This window comes from Nyctereutes procyonoides, unplaced genomic scaffold (genome assembly GCF_905146905.1).
Source record: "Nyctereutes procyonoides isolate TBG_1078 unplaced genomic scaffold, NYPRO_anot_genome, whole genome shotgun sequence".
Taxonomy (NCBI): Eukaryota; Metazoa; Chordata; class Mammalia; order Carnivora; family Canidae; genus Nyctereutes; species Nyctereutes procyonoides.
In genome coordinates, this window is record NW_026575142.1 from 72,983,101 (window position 1) to 73,004,196 (window position 21,096).

Genomic DNA, 21,096 nt, shown 5'->3' on the forward strand with positions numbered 1-21,096 from the left:
TTTTTTTTAATTAATTAATTAATTAATTAATTTATTTATTTATTTATTTATTTATTTATTTATTTATTTATTTTTTGTGGTTCTTTCTGCCTCTCACCCAGCTGGACAGTGTCTTACTTACAGTATGGACCCAATCCCTGTCTTGCCTCTGATTCTGCAATTAACTCGTGCAATGGATTTTGCAGAGATCAGTCCTTTTTCCATCATCATAACCCCCAAGTTGGGGCTTGGAAATGTATTTCACGTCACTCTGCATCTCCAGGGCTCTTGATCCTAAGGTTTGCTCAAGTCCCCTTTTCCCAATCATCTACACGGGTGTCTTTTCGAGGCCTGCTAAGCTTTCTGTTGCGGTGTTTCCTTGCTGTTCGCCGTGTGTATAGTCACGATTCTCCATCTCCCTGGGCAAGTAGAAGGATGCAGAAAAGGTCTGAATTTGGATCCTCAATCTCTTCTCTGTAGATTTGGAGCAAATTACTTAGCAGTTCTACCCTTTAATTTTCTCATATTGAAACAGAAATAGTTACATATGAACGTTGTTGTGAGAATTAAGAAAGATAACTGAGCAGCATGACTGGCACATAAGTACTTGCACGATGATGGTATCGGCCATCTCTTCCTCTCCTCTGTTGTCTTCTCCCCGAAAACTTTTCTATTCTGCAATAGGTAGAAGAACACAACCTTCGAGTATAATTTTATCACTTACCGACTCATATCTTTCCTTCAGCATCTCCTAAGCAATATCCCCCTCAAGCTCAAACTCTGCATTAACATTGTCCAGTAGGAATACAGTGCAGGCCACGAAAGTGAGCCGTGTACATAATTTTAAGTTTTCTAATGGTCACATTAAAGCAAAGTAAAAATAAGAGCTAAAACCAATTTTGATGATTTTAATATATCTAAGATGTTACATTACCATGTAAAAATTAATGAGATATAGTGCAATCTGTTTTATACTAAGTGTTAAAATTCAGGTGTGCATTTTGTCCTTACCCTGCATCTTACTTTGGACCAGCCACATCTCGAGTACATAGTGGCCATATGTGGCTGGTGACGACCATATGGGACAGCCTGGACCTCAGTTTAACCTTCACCCATCAACTGCTTCTCTTTACTAATGACCCCGACTTCATAGAAGGCTTATCGAGCACTGATCAAAAACATGCACCTGCCGTATTCCCCCCTTTTCTTCCCTAAACAAATAGATAAATCCTTCATCCATCTGGAAGGCTTGCTCCTTCCTCTTCCTCTTCTTCAGGACTTTGCACACGGGACAGCTGCTGCAAGGGTGCTGCCTCGGGCCACCGGAGCAGAGGCACAGACTACTGAAGAGATGCCCTTTGAGCCACAGGTGGAGTGACCCGGGTGGAGAGCAAGGGTGTGATGCAGAGGCCTGGGCCCGGGTCACATTGGCTCCTCGGCCCTGCACGCACTGCCCTTGGCAGATGCAGCCGCGGGCGGAGCTCAGTCCAGTAGCTGTCGGCATCTGAACGCTCGTTGAACAGGCCCCAGTTGTCAATAGTGACACTCTAACCCGTCATAGCCCAGAGGTGACTGCTGTCTGTGACCCCGAGGCGCAGGCGGAGCCCCGGGGGATGGGCCTGCGGTGTCCGTGCCCCCACGGCAGCGAGACCCCAAGCAGTTCTTGCTCCTGCGAGCCGGGCCACCCGCCGCGTCCCCCCCAGTCCTACTTCTAAACTAAGAAATTAATATTTGCTACCCCAGTAGCTCACTCGGGCACGACATCATCACACTGCCGTGCAGAGCGACTGGCACCAGGCGAGAGGAGCTCCGGCACAGCCATCGGGTGCCTCCTGCGGCAGCTCCTACCTCTGCTTCTGGCGGCCGCCAGCCACGGTCTCCTGCTGGGCCAACTGCCGCCTCCTTACATCGGCGTCAGTCTGCGGCAATAGCTATGACAGGTAGAAACTGAACGAAGAAAACTTAATTAACCTTTAATAGTCCAGTCACGGGGGCGCCTGGGGGCCCAGGGGTTGAGCACCTGCCTCCAGCCCAGGGCGTGACCCCGGGGTCCCGGGATCGAGTCCCACGTTGGGCTCCCTGCAGGGAGCCTGCTTCTCCCTCTGCCTGGGTCTCTGCCTCTCTCTCTGCGTCTCTCATGAATAAATAAATAAAACCTTTAAAAAAATAATCCAGTCAATATTTTCTGAGTAAATTATCCTTTACTCTCTTAAATCAGAGATAAGTGCCACTCAAGTTGCAAGTCAACTTAAATTCTGGTTAAAGTGAAAACTCCCCCAAGCTTCGTGAAAAAACACTGACCACCACAACCACATGTCGTTGTGAATTTATGATGATATATGGTTTAAAATGCCGTTTTAAAGACCTGTAACCCTAACTAATGTTCTATAACCAATTCCCATTTCGTTGTGTTAGAGACAGAAACTTTGCTATTCCCACATTTTTGCAAATAGGAAACTATCACTTCTTAGTAATACCGTTTCGTATACGTCTCTAGGTTCATATCTGTATATGGTATATGACTTTTAATTTGTTCATTTTTTAAATAAATTTATTTTTTATTGGTGTTCAATTTGCCAACATACAGAATAACACCCTAATTTGTTCATTTTTAATTGAAAGAACTTTCCCAAAACACAAAGAGGAAGAAAGCTAGTTGCCAAGGAGACTCCCTGATGAATCAGAGTGAGAGCTAGACATACTGTAGCTGCTTAGTTCAGAAAACCTTCTGTTTAAAAGAGAAACAAATCACATCCCAAGCTATTCTGGATCGCGAATGTCTTCTGGCAAGAAGTACAGACAGCTTTAATCATTTTTTATTTTTTTAACTATGGAAGCAAATTAGCAGGTGCCTCTTACAGGAAATCTCTGAACAGATTTAGATAGATGGGGAACGTCTCTGGAGCATGTTTGATTTAGGAAAACCAATACCATCCAAGGGCAAAATGGCCCAGTGGAGGAGACTAAGAGTAGCACGAAGAGCTCTGCATCCACCCAGGGATCTGCACGAGGATGCTCTTGGAGGTAGGAACTAAGGAAAATTTTACATCTGCGACTGCAGCAGTGACAGTTTCCAAAATAACGGCAGGGCCACTAAAAAAGGGTTGACTCTTGATTTACCTCTCATGAGGAGGGTGAACGGCATGGATAATTTGGAAAGTCAGATCAGGTTTTTTGGTTCGTGGCTTGATAAAGGGAAGATCAACGTCCACGTCCAAAAGTTCCTTCGTTGGTTCTCATCATATCTTTGTAATAAGCCTCGGTTTGTGAGTCTGGAGTTTCTGTGTGGCTGCACAGTGGGGACCCAGTAGTTATTGCTGAAGGAAGGTTTCTGCAAAGAGAATGTGGAAGGCAAGACACATCTCCGGCGGGACGCTCGATGCTGCTTGTGAGGATTAGAGTAATGCTCAGGAATCATGTGGGTGAAACAATTACAGGAGGGACACAGACCGCACTACAGGCCAGGGAGGAAGTTTCAGAAACTGGAAGTGACCAGGGGTTTGTAACAAAGTTTGATACAGAACCTCAATCTTTATTATTCAATTTATTTTTTTTTTATGTTTATGACTGCTGTCTCTGTTCCTGGGCAACCAACAGAACATGAGGAAAACCCGCAATTTTGAAAATTCCAGTATTTACATTACTTTTGTCTTCTCTGAAAATCTAGATGAAGATAAAGGGGAAAATCCAACAATCCTTGGAATCAGAAGATTTCTAATAAACTGCCTTTTTTAAAATAGGCTTTTTTCCCTCCCCCTAAAGGTTAAACTACACATGAATGTAACTGGAAGGAAAAATACTTTTACCTGATGCAATTGAAATCTTACTGAAAACTTCATGTTACTGTTGCTAAGATTATTATTAATTAAAGTTTGGGTAATATTCCTGAATTGATTAATGATGTAGGAGGGGAGAAAAGAAATTGGGTTTAGGATAAGCAAAATTGGGACCCAAAGAATGAAGTGGGCTACAACAACTCTCTCCTTTGCTTTTGATATCTCAGATAAGAATTCTCAGAATTAGCAGTTTTGAAATGATAAAAGAAACTGAGATTTTTTAGTGCTCAGGTGAAAGGTATTTTATAGGACAGTAATTTGAGGTTTAGTCTTACGACATAAATTTTGCTTGCTTCTTCATCTCCAGAATAAAACTGGTGGCTAGCCACTACAGCATGAATTTTTAAAATTCAAGCATATGACCATATTTTTCTGACAACTTTTCTAAGATTTGTCATCAAATCTTATTGATCTCTGTCACCTTAGGCGTCAAGTGAAAAGGCACTAAATAACTATTTTAATAAAAAAGATAATGATTAATTTATAATAAGGACACACAGAAGTAGAACTCATGCAGCATTAAAAAACTCCGAGGCTGAAAGCTCTCTAAAGATGCTTTTTCATTCAGAACTTGTTACACTATACCTGGAGAGCACCTGTCTCAGAGGTATAGCTATTGTCCTGTCTACAATTCCAAGGACAATAAAAGGAGATGACCCCCCCAAAAAAAAATTTCCTAAAAGTGGCATTTGGAATTTTGATTTTTTATAACTACTGAACTTCTAGCTCAAATTTCACGTCTTTGTAGATTTGTTTATATTTGTATATTCTTTGATTCTTGAAGGAAAAAAGGAAGTTGGCAAATATGAAAAAAAAGTAAGATTTTAATAAATATGGTGAACTACCTTCATATTCCCATCAAAAAAATGTGAATACCAATGTCTATCAGCTTTGCTATCAATGAATATTCCTATTTTGAACAAATGTTTCCATGTCTTTTACCTATTGAAAAGTGTCTGTAAGTATTAAAAATACAAGAAACAGAGAAAATACAAGAAACAGAGAAATGAACTTTGAACTTATTAGTTTGGGCTGAAACCGAACAAAAGCCTTCGGAGCGTTAGTATGTCTCACAAAATTTTAAATGAAATAACATTCAGAAAATCCTAATATAGAGAAAATATTGTGTTGCGTATTATAGTGTAAATTTGTTATTACAATGAATCTGTGATAGTCTCTCCTCTGAAAGGATAGTAAGAAAATATAGATTGACTTGATCGTGCAAGCACCTTGGTAATCACAGATTTTTAAGATTATTTTTCTCCCATTTTGTTGTGCTTTGAGTAGCGTTCAAAGATGTTTTACCAGTAATAACATGCTGCCTGTGTAACACTTTAGTAGTTATAAGACACAGTCGTCTAAATGATCTCATTTGACACCCAAACACTCCGAGAAATACTTCTTTCCCCTTCTTTTTGTCTAAAGAAAGAAATATAGACTGAACGATTAGTTGTCCCTCCGGGGTCCCTAAGTTAGTTGAGTCCTGGGGCCAGGACTTGAACTTGAGCCTTCTCCAGCCTTACGCTTACCATCACGCCACAGAATCTCCACTGAAGAGATGAAATATTGTTACCGAATATTACTATGGAAACCTCACCCAAGGGACAGGGGGTCTATCATGGACTCCAGCAGTGGTCATAGGTAGCTGGATTTCATAAAGAAAACCCACATGTTGAAAGAGGTTGGAAACATTCAAGTGTTTTCATTCTTTGTCGCTTTCCTATCGGCCATTGCACTTGAATTATTATTTTTGAATTATTAAACTTAGCTAAACTGAGTTTCCATGAATAATGGAAATGGAAATCTGTAGCAGTCACTGTTACGATTATATGCTCCTTTTTAAATACCGTAACAAAGTTTCTAATCATTAATCAAATCATGTCGCCAGTGCAAAAAACAGAATCCCAAAATAAATAACTTTGGAAGAGAGATTAGATATGCTAAAATACTTTAAAGAAGGCCAAACAAGTACCTAAAGAAACAACGAGCTGCTGATTTAGGAGAGAAAGCTAAAAATAATAGTTAATTCTGATTCTAGATCTATAAAAGCACCTCTGGACGAGGGAGAGAGAAGAAAAAGGAGGAAAACGGAAAGAAGAAAAAGAAGAGGAAAAGGGAAATGGACAGAACAGGAGAAATAAGGGAGGAAGAGAAAGAAAGAAGTGAGGGGGGAACTGCCATAGGGCCTGTGGATTTCTGTGTCCTGCCAGTGCATTCCCTTTTACACTCATTTGGGGAAATTAGTCTTCAGTTATTCAAATTAAATACTGTGCAAAGTTTTAAGAACATACCACTGACATAAAATATGTTTCCCATTAGGAAAAAAAAAAATGTGTTAACATTCAGTCCTGGGGATAGTTTACAACAGGAAGGTCCTCTTGTGGGAGCCTAACTGTTGGAGTGGAGCTTAAAGGCCACTGCTTCAGCCAACTTAAGGGCAGTACATCAAATTTCTGAAACATACCCCGAAAGTGACCAAAGTGATCCAGAGATATAAATATCTGTTGAAGCCTTTGAGTTTGCAAAGTGCTTTCATGTGCACAATCCTCTTCAATCTTCACAATAAATCTGTGCAGACGTAAGTAATCTTACAGTGGGAAAACTAAAGCCCAAAAGTTCATATTGACTGCTTACGGATGCCCCGGTAGGTAGAAAAACGCCAGATCTCCTGGTACACCCATTCAGGACTTGTCTCCTATCAACCGAGGAATCCCACTTTACTGTCTAAAACATTTATCTAATTTATTTAAAATTCTACTTTGGGTGTAACCCCTTAAAAAGTAGACAGATACTTTGGAAAGTGTGTGGACAAGCTCTCCCCCAGCTTCTCACCCCTTAACCAGGATGCTTAGTTAAATCTCCTAAGCCCTGGGACTCCAATTCCTTGAAAGGACTTTTCAGACCCTACGTTGCTAGCCCAATGCCCTTCTTTCTCAAAAGAGGAAACGCGGATCCAAAGACGTGAAGAAATTTTCTGTGTCGTTACGTGACCACTTCCTTCAAGGACTTGAGAATTCTCGATACTCTTCCAATCCTAATGTAGCAGATGTAAAAAGAGACAGAGGAGATACTTCAGCAAAGCACTAAATAGGAGAAACAAGAGCTCATCTCTCTTTCCAACTCACCCTCAATCACCATGTCCTCTTGAAAAGGAATGTTTAAAAAGGAGCCCAAGAAGTTGCTCATATTTTTTAAATACTCTTAAAATAGATTCCTAAAGGTTAGAGAGTCTGCCTGCATGAATGTGAGGCCGAGCCCCACTCAACTATAGTACATGAGGCAAGCGTCCTCCCCTTCTAAGACTTTACCAGAACAACCAATCTAAACGCAATTAAGGCTGCTTATGGGATCCCTGGGTGGCGCAGCGGTTTAGTGCCTGCCTTTGGCCCAGGGCGCGATCCTGGAGACCCGGGATCGAATCCCACGTCGGGCTCCTGGTGCGTGGAGCCTGCTTCTCCCTCTGCCTGTGTCTCTGCCTCTCTCTCTCTCATAAATAAATAAAAAAATATTAAAAAAAAAGAAAATTAAAAAAAAAAAAGGCTGCTTACGTCCCAGGTGATTTTTTTTTTCAAAGCAAAAATAGATCTAGTCGGTGATATTCTTTACACTTCTAATAGCATTCACTTCCGTATAAGTACCAGTGCTGAAAACTGTTAATCAAGGGATAGGAACCTAGTCTGAGCCCATCACTGTCAAAGCTCTGTTCACAGAAGCCAGCGGAGATAGGGCGCCCAGCCCTCACACCCCTTCCTTACTGCAGGTGTCCATTCCCAGGGCCTGACATAAAGTGGATACTTCAGCAAGAGTAAAGGGAAAAAAAAATATTAAATACCTTCATCCTAGTGGTATCTTCAAATTTACCATCTTTTTAAAATTTATAATATTTTTAAAATATAAATATATAATATAAAATATATAATATATATTATATTAAAATATATAATATAGAGATGGGCTAGTTAGTAGGGAGGACTATTAGCAAACTGAAGAAGGAAATCTAGACAAAGAAAGGGATGAAGGTTACTTAATTATTCAAATAGCCTTATTCCTTTAAAGTTTTAAGATAGGGCAGCCCAGGTGGCTCAGCCGTTTAGCGTCGCCTTCAGCCCAGGGCGTGATCCTGGAGACCCGGGATCGAGTCTCGCGTCGGGCTCCCGGTGCATGGAGCCTGCTTCTCCCTCTGCCTGTGTCTCTGCCTCTCTCTCTCTCTCCTCTCTCTGTATTCTCGTGAATAAACAAATAAAATCTTTAAAAAAAATAAAAATAAAGTTTTAAGATAGACAAGAGGAATATGAAACGGATGACTAACATTAACAGGAAAGAAATAAGGAAAAAAGGAAGGAAAACAAAAATGGATAGAGGATCAGAAGATAAAGAGAATGACCGTGAAGTCTGACCAATAACATAGATAACCATTTATTACGGGGCTCCCGTTTGCTGGGTACCAAAGCCTTGATGTTTCCGTGTCTACCGGATGCTCCGTATTCTTGTTTTGTAGAAGAGGAAGCTGGACTTGAGCACAGGGCCCCGGGGCCAAGATGTTTTTGAAGTTGGGATTGGCCTACGTGCTTTCCGCCATTCCACTATTCCTAAAGCTCTCGGAAAACAGAGAGGATGTGGCTTGGGAGGAAAAATAAATAAATAAAAAGAAAGAGAGAAAGGACAGGGAGATATTTTAGCTCTCCATTTGTGCCCCTTTGTCTTCCAGCTCGTCACCTCAGTCAGGTGGTCATGTGGAGACCCCAAAAATCCCTTTCAGATGCCCAGAAAAACAACAGCCATTCAAGCCCATTATTCAGGTTGAAAATTACGAAGAATACAAGTGTTTTCATCATGGGGGTGGGGCGGAGGGAAGAGCCTTATCCTTTAATGCTACTCAGTTAATGTTGGGCCAAAAGTTGCGGGAAAACATAGCATACGTGGGTCACGCTAGCTCTGAGAGTCACGCGAACGGCATAAACGTCCTCCGCCGGCCTTGTTCCTGCGACCGTGTGTTTATTACGTGAATGTGGAGATCCTGGCTCTACCACGTGAGCCACTGCTGGCTTGAGACCCAAGCTCTTTTTCAAATACTGAATAATTCAAAAGGAAGTAATCTGTGAGTAATTTCAAGCATTTATTATAAGATATTAAAGTGAGAAATTGGGTGGTTTGACTGATGGCATAAATCAACACCGTTCCCAGAGTGTTAAAGGCCCAAGGAATATTCAGGAGGAGGGTCTAAGGTGTATTTCCTCAACAATAAAAGAAATGCTTTTCTTTATCGACTAATGAATGTCATCCCCTGGAGAAGAGAATCCTTTCAATTTATAATGCTGGAATTTGAGAAATACAGCGTTAGTAGTTGATGAAGTGCTTTTATGTTTAGGTAATTTTATTTAAAATCTCCATCCTCCATGGGAAACAGTTAGGTTTCAACACTTAGGTAATTTTATTTAAAATCTCCATCCTCCATGGGAAACACTTAGATTTCAAGTACCATGGTTAAAAAAAATGGCATGCCCTTTTTTTCTATGATTTAAAATTTATAATTATAATTTAAAAAAATGGCATGCCCTTTATTCTATAATTTAAAATTTATAATTATAATTTAAAAAATGGCATGCCCGTTTTTCTATAATTTATAATTTAAAATGTATAATTATAATTTTAAAAAATGGCATGCCCTTTTTTTCTATAATTTTCTATAATTGTTTAATTTTCTATATAAATTACAGTCTCAAACAATGATCTCTGTGGGTTCCGAACAGCGGTGGCCGTCCTGGGGGAGAAAGTTCACCTAATAAGACATCATCTCTTCCCTGGTTTCTGCCTTTCACAAAATGTTTTGGGCATCACCCAAAGGTGAGGCTAAATGGATTTAATTACATTTAAAATTCTGCAGCCTAGACTCTCTAGCCATATTTCAAGTGTCCAATTGGAGCCTTTTGGGGCTACGTGCCGATTGGTCCCGGGTTATACAGCATCGCCATCATTCTCGAAAAAAAAAATTCTCTTGCAAAGAGCTGCTCTAAACAAACATTCTCCTTTCACAAAAGTGAGAACTTTTACTTAAAAATACCTTGTCTGTCACCCAGTCACCTCCACCCCCCGCCCTCCTCCCCTTCCATCACCCCTAGTTCCTTTCCCAGAGTCAGGAGTCTTCATGTTCTGTCTCCCTTTCTGATATTTCCTACCCCCTTCTCCTCCCTTCCCTTATATTCGTTTCAGGCCTCTTCCGCTTTGGAGCTCCACTCCGGGGACCGACGGCCACCACCCTTTTCCCTTCTTCAAATTCAGATCCGAGGTAGCACAAACTCCCCTTGGGCCACGTCTCCAAAGTCCTTAATCCGACACGGAGGCCCTTTCCCATGTGGCCAAGGTCCCAGGTCTAAGAGAATGCCAGTCCCCAGTCTGAGCCCGCAAGCGGAGTCCCAATCCAACCAGTTCTGGGGAAACAATCCACTGGCCACGTGTCTGAGCATCATTCCAGATACACACGCCCGCGTAGCCCGCACAGGCCCCAGAAGGGCTCCGGGTTATATTTAAGGAAAGACCAAAAAATAAAAAAATAAAAAAGAGCTTTTTATAGTTCTCTGTAGTAGGGTTTTTTTTTATTTTTTCCTTTTAAAAATTATTCATTCCTAAAAAAAAAATTTAAAAAAATTTAAAAAAAATTATTCATTCCTATGCTTTTTGGACTGTTGCTTAGATATAGCGTGTCTGAAATAATTGTTAAAAGGAAACAGCAAACTTAGAGCCAAAACCATCTCCTCCGCTGCAGACCTGACCCTTAAGGGGTGAACTGCTGGTCGGGGCAGGACCGCCGTGCAGCCTCCCGTCGGGCGTCCGGGGGCTTCTGGCGCGGGTTGTGGGAAGGACACAGTATAGCCCAGCGGCACAATTAGCTTCACTCGGTGCCGCGGGAAATCCCCCGGCCGATAAAGCCCTTTCTTCCCAGGAACCTAGTTTCACCCCCCAAAAGCCAGAGAAGACCGAACCCTCAGAAAAGTTCTAAAATTCCACTTAAAATGAAAAACAGGCCCAGCATCACGTCCACAATCATCTCTGGCCAGTCAAAAGAAGTGAAGTCTATTATTTTATTTCTTTTTTAATATTTGCCATTTACTGAAAATTTTATTTTTTTTAATTTTTATTTTATTTTTATTTATTTATTTATTTTTTTACTGAAAATTTTCTATGCGCCAGGCTAGATTTAACAGAGACAGCGCAGGTTTGGGAATAAGAGGATGTCTTTTCAGATCGTGTTAGGGTTCCCTAGGAAACTTAGCTTCCCTGAACCCCTGGCTCCACGCCTGGACACGCAGCGTAGTGACGGGGACCAGGGCAGATCGGCTCCCCGGTCGGGGGGACCAGAGGAGACGCTCGCCAGTGTGTCCATGAGCAGGGATTGTTCTCGTCCGCTCCCCACGTCACTGCTGGGACAGTAATTCTTCTGCTGCGCCTCTGAGTTCTAAAGTGCTACAAAAAATAAAATAAAATAATAAAATAAAATAAAATAAATAAAATAAAATAAAATAAAATAAAATAAATAAAATAAATAAAATAAAAATAAATAAAAATAAAGTGCTCCCGCCCCAGCACCCGTCCAGTCCCGGAGATCGATGGTACACCTGCTGGCGCCGGGCCTCTTCTCCAACAGGAAATCGTAAGATAGCCTATTTATCAGGGGGCCCAACCACTCAGGTGCCGTAATCCGTAGATGCCGTGGATAATGGGTGTAACTCAGGACTGATTAAAAATCCACCTGTTATTTTGGAAACTTAGCCCAGGAGACGGAGTGTTAATTAATAGCGTGCACAGTCCAGGGGAGGAGGCCACAGTAACCGGAGAGGCCGTGGGTGTCACCCTGGCTCAACGAATGTCCATTAGACGTTTCTCAGGCGCTGCCACTGGTCTGGGGGGGACACGAGGTGGAGAAGCGGGGGCTCTGGGCTCGCGGCGTTTGCACGGGGAGACACCACTGTCGGCAGACGTTGAGGACCGCGCGCCGCAGCCGGGCTGCGAGGTCAGGTGTGCACACGCTCGCTGCTTGATGAGAGCCCGTGGGCCCCCGCCGCTGCATCTCCACCCCAGAGAAGGGGATCTCGGGCAAATGACGCGCTCGAGGTCACACGCGGGATAAGGGTCGCAGCCGGGATTCAGGTTCGCCCCGTAAACACCGGGGGCAGAGCTTGCTGCCGTGGCCATTGCACAGGCTGCCTCTCCAATCTGGAGTTCCAAGTGGTATTTTATATTATTTAAAGAAATTCCACATTTTATCCTGCGAGCTAGCAAGTGGCAAAAATTAATAATAATAATAATAATAATAATAATAATAATAATCACCGTGTTTGAAATTAAAAGCAACCAGAGGGGAAAAGGCAGCTGCAGAGTGGGAGGGAGCACAGACGGGCCCTCGTTTTTAAATATTCTTCATCTTTAGTGCTCCTTTTACTATATACACACGTTCCGTTGGATCTTTCCCACGGGGAGGGAGGTGGTTGCTCGCATGAGCTGCGCCCCTCGGTCTCAGACAACGCTTGGCCTCCCCGCAGCAATCAGGGCAACACTGGAGCCTTGGGACGCCTCGTCCTCAGGGCATGTTTGGAGGAAGCTCGTCCGGCGCTCGGCTCGGCTCGTGAGGATCACTCTGCAAATGTCAGGGCCTCTCTGTCCTGTCGCCTGAGTCTATATTATCCTTCTTCCCTGTCGGACGTAGGCCGACGCCCGACACACACTGCACCTCGGTCCCGGGTGCGTCCTGGACTCGGGTCACTGGAGGTTATAGAGCTACAAGTCAAGGTCCGCAGGTGCCATGACGCTGGTCCGCCTGGATGTGGAACGAGTGCGCAAAATAAAAGTGACATCGTAGCTGAGGACGAAGACGAGGACTCACGTGCTCCCGATGTCACCCACGCTTGCTGCAAACGCGGTCCTCCGAGGCCGCCTTAGGGCTCCAGGCCGGCAAATCTGGAACCCTAAACTGAGACAGGAAGGGTGTCCTACAGAGTGGCACAGCCACCGCCCCAGGGATGTTCCCCCGACCCCAGGGTGCCCCAGCCCCCCTGTTCTGAGCTGCCCAGACCAAGCTGCCCCCGGGGGACCCTCCGGCTACAGCTGCAGGGAGGCCGCGGCCTCGATGGGCTTGCAGACGGGCCCCGTGCACAGGGCAGGGGACAGGGCATCGGGGGGCTCCAGGCCCCGCCAGCAGGACAGCCCGGCCTGACCCTGGCAGCCATGGGGTCCCTGGGCTCCCTGGGCCGCCCGCCTCCGGGGCTCTCGAGGGGCCTCAGCCGCTCGCCACCCCTTCCAGGTGCTCCCAGGGACGCCTTGCCGCCAAGAGCAGCGTCCTCGGGGGCTCCGCCGTGGAAGCCACCGGCCAGGAAGGAGGCAGCGGGCGCTCCCACAGCCTGCAGGCCCCAGAGGTCACGTCCTCCCATGGCCTCACCCCACGGTGCCCTCCAATGGGCCACCGGGAGGAGACGGCAGCGCTGCAGGGTGACCCCAAGTAGACAGCCCGGGCCCTAGACCCCGAGCCCTGGCCTTGGAGGGCGTTTGTCTCTACCACCTCCTTAGTCTGCTTTTTTTAAAAAAAAAAAGAAAAAAAAAGAAAAAGAAACCTAGAAATTCCCTCTACGTATTACGATCTTACGATTACTTTGGTCGGCCCTGCAGGTCCCCACACACTTTTCTATCATCCATGAGGACCTGGAGCCCTACGGGATAGCTCCTAGCCAGGAAAACTTGATGTTAGTTTTCCAAGGAAAAGATTCCCGATTGTGGTTGAATTGCACTGTCCCGACCTTGGTGGCGCACGCAGGGGCATGTGGCGGATGTGACCTTCTCCCTCGCTCCTCCAGGCTCACCCAAAAGCATTTTCTTTCAATATTTATTCAGCAAATATTCCTCAGGCTCGCCGGTGTTTGTTCCGATGAGTCGCGGTCCTTCCCTGGAGGGGTCACTGCAGAGCAAGACTGTCGGGCGTGGCCCGGGGTGTCCTGGAGGTCGCGCGAGGGCCTGGAAGGGGCGGCTTCTCCCCGGGGACAAGCACAGAAGGAGTCACGGAGGAGGTGGCTTCGGACTGGGTCCTGGGGCCCGGGGGCATGTTGGCGCGGGAGACGGGGTGGTACCGGGGCAGAGGGGGAGCACGCCCGCGGGGACATGGGGAGGCCTCGTGTGCTCATGGGCGGGGAAGAGCAGAGACCAGGGATTGAGCCCAGCTGGGGATCAGGACGCCCCCTCGGTCGGGCCAGCAGGGTCTGCACCTGTCGGCCTGCAGGTGGCCCGTGTTGCTGCTGCAGAGGCCGCACCGGCCGCGTCCGCGTGAGACGGAGCTGTGCCCTCGGGGTGGCCAGGGAGGCACCATCCCGTGGAGGAATCGCGCGTGTGCTGCCTCCTGACCCAGCTCCTCCCTGGTCCTGGGACTTTGCACGTCTGCCCGGCGCTTCTGCGGCACCGACAAGAGAGGACACACACCTCCGACCACTTTGCTGATTCCGGAGGTGATTACAGAGAGATTGTGAAGGGTCCAGCCTGCTCTCTTCAGTTGCAGGGGATTTTAAAAGAGAGTCCGGGGCTGGCGTGAAGGCCGCCTTGCGGGCAGGAGCTCGAGCGGTGGCGAGCCCCGGGCTGGCGGCCTCCTGAGCGACCCACTTGAAATCCCCTACAGACAGCAGTAGAGTCAGTGCTTGTCGTTAGGCATCGCTTTTAAGAACATGAAACACTACTTTTTCGGAGTAAGGTAAATGATCCGCTTGCCAGGATTACGGGACGGGTGTTACATTTGGGCAAATTTCAGCAATTTAAGAAAGAAAAAAAGATGAGCCGTTCGAGTTCCGACGTGTCTAACCTAAAATACATCTGTGTCAACATCACGATGTGTCGGATATAAATGGAAACGTGAAGGGGAGGAGACTGGTGTTTCCATTATGTCTTTTCTTCTCGTTTATCTAGTCGGACCTGGGTTCTCAGGCGAGGCAGCTGCTCCGCAGCCCGGCCCCAGCGGCAGCGTGTTCAGGAGCCGTCCCGGTCGGGCCGCCTGGTGCCGCGCGTCCCGGGCTCCTGAGCTCCCCGCCCCGGCCTGGGGCTTCTACCCGCCGCCCCCCCGCCCCTCGCCCACCCCCTCGGGCCTACAACCAGCCTCTCCATGTGGGAGAGAAGGTGGCTTCGGGGAGGCAGCTCCTCCACCAACGCAGCAACACCTTCAACTTATGTGGTCCTATAGGCTTATGAGGTCTGCACCATCAGCCTCCTCGGCGAGCACTTATTGAGCACCTGCTGTGTGCTAGGCACTTCCCAGACCAGGGAATGTAAAGGTCTGTCCCTTCCAGAATAGCGGGGCTCCTGGGGGCGGGGAAGTGCATTGGCCTCAGGCCGCGGGCCCCCAACGGCAGGACGAACCCCGACCGATAGCTTCCACGGCTCTGGCAAGCACCGTGAACTCCCCAGGAGCACCGACACCAGGTGGGCCCACCCAGTTCTCCCCGTCGGGGCTGCCCACAGAGCACACGCGTGCCACCCCAGCCCAGTTTCTTGCACCCCTAACATGCGCCCTAGTCTTTCCCCTGTGATTGTGGAGTGTTGGCGTCTCCCTCCAGCAGCTGAGGCCTGCAAGGGGGGGGGGGGTGCTGCGTGGCTCCGAGCTGCACCCACGGGGGCCGCTCAGCACGAGGGAGGGAGGACCTTTGCACGTCCAGCGAGCTCTCGGTCAAGATCATCCTGGTGAGGCCGCGGTGGAGCCCGTCGCCCTTGGCGCCCGTGGGCAGGGAGGGGCCTTGCAGCCTGGCCCGGGTGACGGTGACGGCCAGAGCGAGGCCCTGCTCCGGGCCCTCGGGAGGGAGTCGCCTGCTCTCAGAGGGCAGCGCACAGCGTTTGTCTTCCTTCTGTTCCATCCCAAAGGTGGATTTCTTTTTCTTTTCGATTTTTTTTTTTTTTTTACCTTCCAAAACCCGTTTTCCTCCAGTGGCCTGGGAATGCGTATGATTTCCAACACGTTCACCGTTTTTATGTTTTTTCTCCTGTTCAACATAAAAAATGTGATGTAAACTGGGGGACGTGCAGCGGATTCTCACCTTCTGTCATCTTGATATTCAAATTATTTCCTTTTTCTCCTGTTTCAAAATGATCACACAGTGACTATGGCTGTTTGGCCTTCGGCTCCATGAATCTTAACGAATGTACAGATTCCTGGGACCTGCCCCACGGTCAGGGTTCCCTCGATGCTCCTTTGCACTCAAATCCTTGCCCCACCTCTGGCCTCCGGCAACCACCGTTTTGTGGTTGTGTCTTCTCTAGGATGACATTTAAGTGGAATCATGCAGTTTGTCGTCTTTTGAGTCTGGCTTATTTCCATGAGCACAGCACGATGCATTTATTTGAGATTCATTTACGTCATGGGCATGGTCTGTTCCTTCTTACGGACAAGTCGTATCCCACTGTCGGCACATACAGTAGCTGTTTATCCCCTCATCGCCTGGAGGGTATTTGGGGAGTTTCCCATTTATGGGGATTATACCAATCTGCTACACATTTGTGTATAGGTTTTTGTGTGGACCTAAGTTTTCATTTTTGAGATAAATTTTGAGATAAATGTCCTAGAACAAAATGACTAGGGCATACGCTGAGTGTACATGACTTTATAAGGACCTGCCGTACCGGGGGAGAGTGGCCGTACCATTTTTCATTCCCACCAACAATGTATGAAAATTCCAATTTTCCTATATCCTGTAAAGCACAGAGCATGAATTGTCAGTTTTAGCCTCATTATGGGGGTGTAGTGCTCTCTTGTCTTACTTTTAGTTCAAATTTCACAAATGGCTAACGATGTTTGAATCTTTTCATATGCTAATTTCCATCTTCAGATCTACTTTGGTTATATATTAAGATTTTGCTCGTTTTAAAAGTTCTTTCTTTTCTTACTGTTGAATTTTGAAAGCTCTTTATATATTCTGGATACAAGCCCTTTATCAGATACATAATTTGCAAATATTTTTTTCCTAATCTATAGCTTGTATTTTCACTCTCGTAACAATCTTTTGCAAAGCAAAAATGATGAATTTTGATGAATTTTGGTGTCCTGTGCAAGAACTCTTTGCTTAATTTTAGGCGACAAAGATTTATTCCTGTGTTTTTCTAAAATTTTGTTAGTTTAATGCTGTAAGTTCAGGCTTATCATTCATTTTATGTTAATTTTTGTATAAGATGGTATAAGGTTTCAGCAAGGTCTTTTTTTTTTTTTTCCCATCTATATGTCTACTTGTTTCAACATCTCTGTTGAAAGGACAATCCTTTCTCCATTGAAGTGTCTGCACTTTTTATAAACAAAAAAAATCAGTTAACTGTATTTGTGTGGAACAATTTCTGAACTCTAATTAGTTCCATTTATCTATGTGTCTATGCTTCCACTGATACCACAGTGGATTGACTACTATAGTTTTTTTAAAATATTTTATTTATTTATTCATGAGAGACCCGGAGAGAGAGGCAGAGACACAGGCAGAGGGAGAAGCAGGTTCCCTGTGGGGAGTCCGACGTGGGACTCGATTCAGGGTCCCCAGGGTCATGGCCTGAACCGAAGGCAGATGCTCAACCACTGAGCCACCCAGGAGCCCCGACTACTATAGTTTTATATAGTAAATCTCAAAATCAGTAGTATTATTCCTCCGACTTTGTTTTTCACTTTCCTGAGTGTTGTGGTTATTCTAATTCCCTTCCCTTTTCATACAACACTTAGCAGCAGACCTCCTGTCCCTTTAAGATACTCCTCCAGGATTTTGAGTGGAATTGCACCAAATCTTTGGATCGATTTGGAGATAATTGATATTTTTACTATATTACACATATACATAATTGTATCTACTATATAATATTATGTATTAATATATACATACATAAGCTCAGTACATCTCTCCATCTAGTTCTATCTTCTTTGGTTCCATTCATCAGTGGTTTATTGTTTTTAGCATACAGATGGGTGTTACTTAGAAGAGGAAATTTAGAGAATTTAAAATTTTAAAAATTAAAATTTTGAGGTATTTGGAGATTCTCCTGATATTTTCCTGATATTTGACTTCTAGTTTAATTTTATTATGGTCAGATAACATCCTTTGTATTATTTCCATTTCTCCCAATTTCTTAAGGTTTGTTTTGGCCCAAAGTAGGATCTATCTTGGTGAATTTCTCCTGTGCACTTAGAAAAGAACACTTCGTGTGCTGTTGTTGGATGGAATGTTCTATAAACATCAATTGGATTGAACTGGTTGATAATATTGTTTAGATATTTTATGTCCTTATTGATTTCTTGTCTCTTCTTTCTGTGGATTACTGAGAGAGAAAGTTTGAGATTTCTAACTATGATTGTGAATTTCTCCATTTCTCCTCTTGGCTATCTCAGTTTTGCCTCATGTATTTTGAACTTGGTGGTTAAGTATGTGACTTTTAGAACCGTTATTCCTTCTTAGTGAATTGACTCTTATTATGATGTAATGCGCTGCTTCTTATGCTGGTAACTTATTTTGCTCAAAGAGCTACATTTCCAGATATGAATATAGCCATTCTAGGTTTTTTTTATTAATAATTGCATGGTGCATCATCTCCTAATCTTTTGCTTTTAACCTACCTATATCATTTGACTACTTTACCTACCATTTCTGTTGTTCTTTCCTCATTCCAGATGTCCCAAGTTTCCTTCTGGTATATATTCTCTTTTCTCTGAATAATTTAATTTTCTAATTCTTTTGGTTTTTCTTTGCCTGAAACTTTTTTTTTTTATTTCACTTTCATTCCTGAAGGGTATTTTCAATGGTTATAGAACTCTGGGTTCACAGGATTTTTTTTCTTCAAATATTTCTCTAGATATTTTCTAATCATTTACATTGGATCTGAAGAACATTGATGTTATTTTAATGGATGAGAGTCTGTTCTATCTTGTCTTCTTATGAAATAGAGTTTCAAATATATTACTGGTTAACACTTCTACAGTTGCCTGCAGGTAGAAGCTGCTACACAAACATAAAATGGATGCTGACGACGATATGAGATAGTGAGACAACATAGCACAAGACGATAGCCTGTCACTATTTTTAATAATTAGTCTTTCTCCCACAATTAACGGAAAAGGCATATTATCTGTCTCTCATATTGCAGCTCTAGTTCTCTTTTTATTCGATTTTCTCATCCGGTTGTGATTACCCCTTCATTGTTGTCCTGGCCAGGGACCACTGGTTTGCAAGTTAAAACCAAACAATATTCATTTAAAAATATCTAGTATCTACCTCCCTCATTGGGCTGCTAATTAAACAATAATTAGTAATTTAATAATAGCAAAACCCTTAACTGTTTAGGGGTTTATTGAGGTAATAGGAAATAGTCCCATACCTTTTTGAAAGACCAAGGGAATATCAATTACAGCTTTCACGATACCTTGAATCCACGCCAGGACGTGTTTCCCCCACCTAAGCTGAGGTTCCATCCAGCCTAGAATCCTTTCCTCATGTCTCCCTTCTCTCCTTTTTTCCTCCTCTCCCCCGATCCCTCATATTCACCTTGACAATTCAATTTGGCCTTTGGAACCCAAATCAAATATCACCTCTTTTAGGAGGCTTTCCTTCACTTTCTCTTTCTCCACTGTAATAGGAAGAATAGTAGCTCTCCAAAGATGCCCGTGTTCTAATCCCTGGAACCCAGAAAATAGGTCACCTTACATGAGGTAAAAGCAACTTTGCAGATGTGATAGTTAATAGAGATGCGAGAGATGGTCCTGAATGATTCAGGTTGGCCCAATTTAATCACATAAGGTTTTAAAAGTAGAGAACCTTTCCTGGCTGCAGTCAGAAGTAGATGTGACCGAGGGAGGAGGGTCAGAGAGATGCACCATCGCCGGCTTCAGAGGTGGAGGAAGGGAGCCACGAGCCAAGAAATGCGAACGAACTCTGGACGCTGGAAAGGACAAACGGTTCACCCGTTTCTCTCCAGAAGCCCCACGGACACACCTTAGACTTGACTTGATGACACCTGTGTCAGACTTTCAACCTACAGAACCGTAAGATAATGCTTGGTGTCATTTCAAGCCACTTAGCAGCGCTCGGTTATAGCCCAGTGGGGCACCGATGTTAAATGCCCCTTCTGTGAGTCCCCGCCACGTTCCGCACGGCGCGCTGACAACAGGTACATCCCGCTGCTCAGAAGCACGACACCATCTGCTTCCTCGCCTATTTCTTGCAACAGACTGTGAGTGCCTTGAAAGTAGGAATGACTCTTCCGTGAGTGTGCTTGTTGATGGATTCACTCACACGCCCCACGGAACGGCCGTTGGGCCATCACTTCACACCTGGCTCTGGGACAGGCTTTGACCCTGACGATGCATATTAACGTTGCGCTTTCATTCCACTCGGTCTCCTGCCTGTGATTTTTCATTAAAGAGATGGAATGAGAATCAGGCATAATGAAGATGGGTGACTTCACCCAGACGTGGACCCTCACGGCATGCGTATCTTTAGATCCAGCAGTCAAAGCACATTAAAGACATGTTTGTATCCACAAAATCTTTCCAGTGAATCAGTGAAGTTATTTTGGGAAATATGATAGGCCAAGGAGAAGGGGAGAAATTGCAGAAAGGAAATGCAACTGCTTATTTTTCACCAAAGAGTGTCGGGGAGAAGGCATCAAGCAATGTTTCCCATGACACCATCAGATGAATGACTATTTCTAAGCCAAGTTATGAATCATGCTGGTGCCGTCTGTTTAAGAAGCAAAAGAGATGAGGTTGACTTTGGGATGAATTTGTGTGCTTGTCGGCTCCGTGCAAGCGGCATCGACCAGCAGCCTCTATCACACCAGGTGTGGGGGGCTCAGCAATCCCTCAGCTGAGTTCTCCCTCTCCACTGGCTATACTTTAACAGTAGGAGGATGCCTGCCTCCACCCCCAGGGGCAATTTTGCTCCTTGAAATGACATTTTATATAGGGATACCCTCTACCTTAAAAAAAAAAAAAAAAAAAAAAGGTCAAATGCGCTTCAAACTTGGGATCTCAACTTCTACCAAACTTCTCCACTTCTGGAAAGCTCCCCAGGCATGCAATGCCTGTTTCATCATGTGCACCTAACTCAATCTCCTGCAAGTTTACCTAGCCTCCTGTTCTGTTCTTGAGGCTGAGAATCCAGGGGCTGAGTGTTGGTAAGTGCATATTTAGGCCTGGTTTTTATTTTTTTTAAGATTTTATTTATTTATTTGAGGGAGAGAGAGAGCTTCAAGTGGACACACAAGCATGAGCGGGGAAGGGGAGAGGGAGAGAAGTAGACTC

At 44.8% G+C, this 21,096-nt stretch overlaps 1 protein-coding gene across 1 annotated transcript in view; it reads left to right on the plus strand.

Moving 5' to 3' along the window:
- Positions 1–9,545: 9,545 nt before the first annotated feature.
- KCNMB2 (potassium calcium-activated channel subfamily M regulatory beta subunit 2) overlaps positions 9,546–21,096 on the plus strand; it is a 90,687-nt gene continuing 79,136 nt past the window's right edge. Inside the window, exon 1 of the mRNA XM_055307696.1 lies at positions 9,546–9,659. The gene's annotated coding sequence lies outside the window, so the exon portion shown is untranslated. The remainder of the gene's footprint in view (positions 9,660–21,096) is intronic.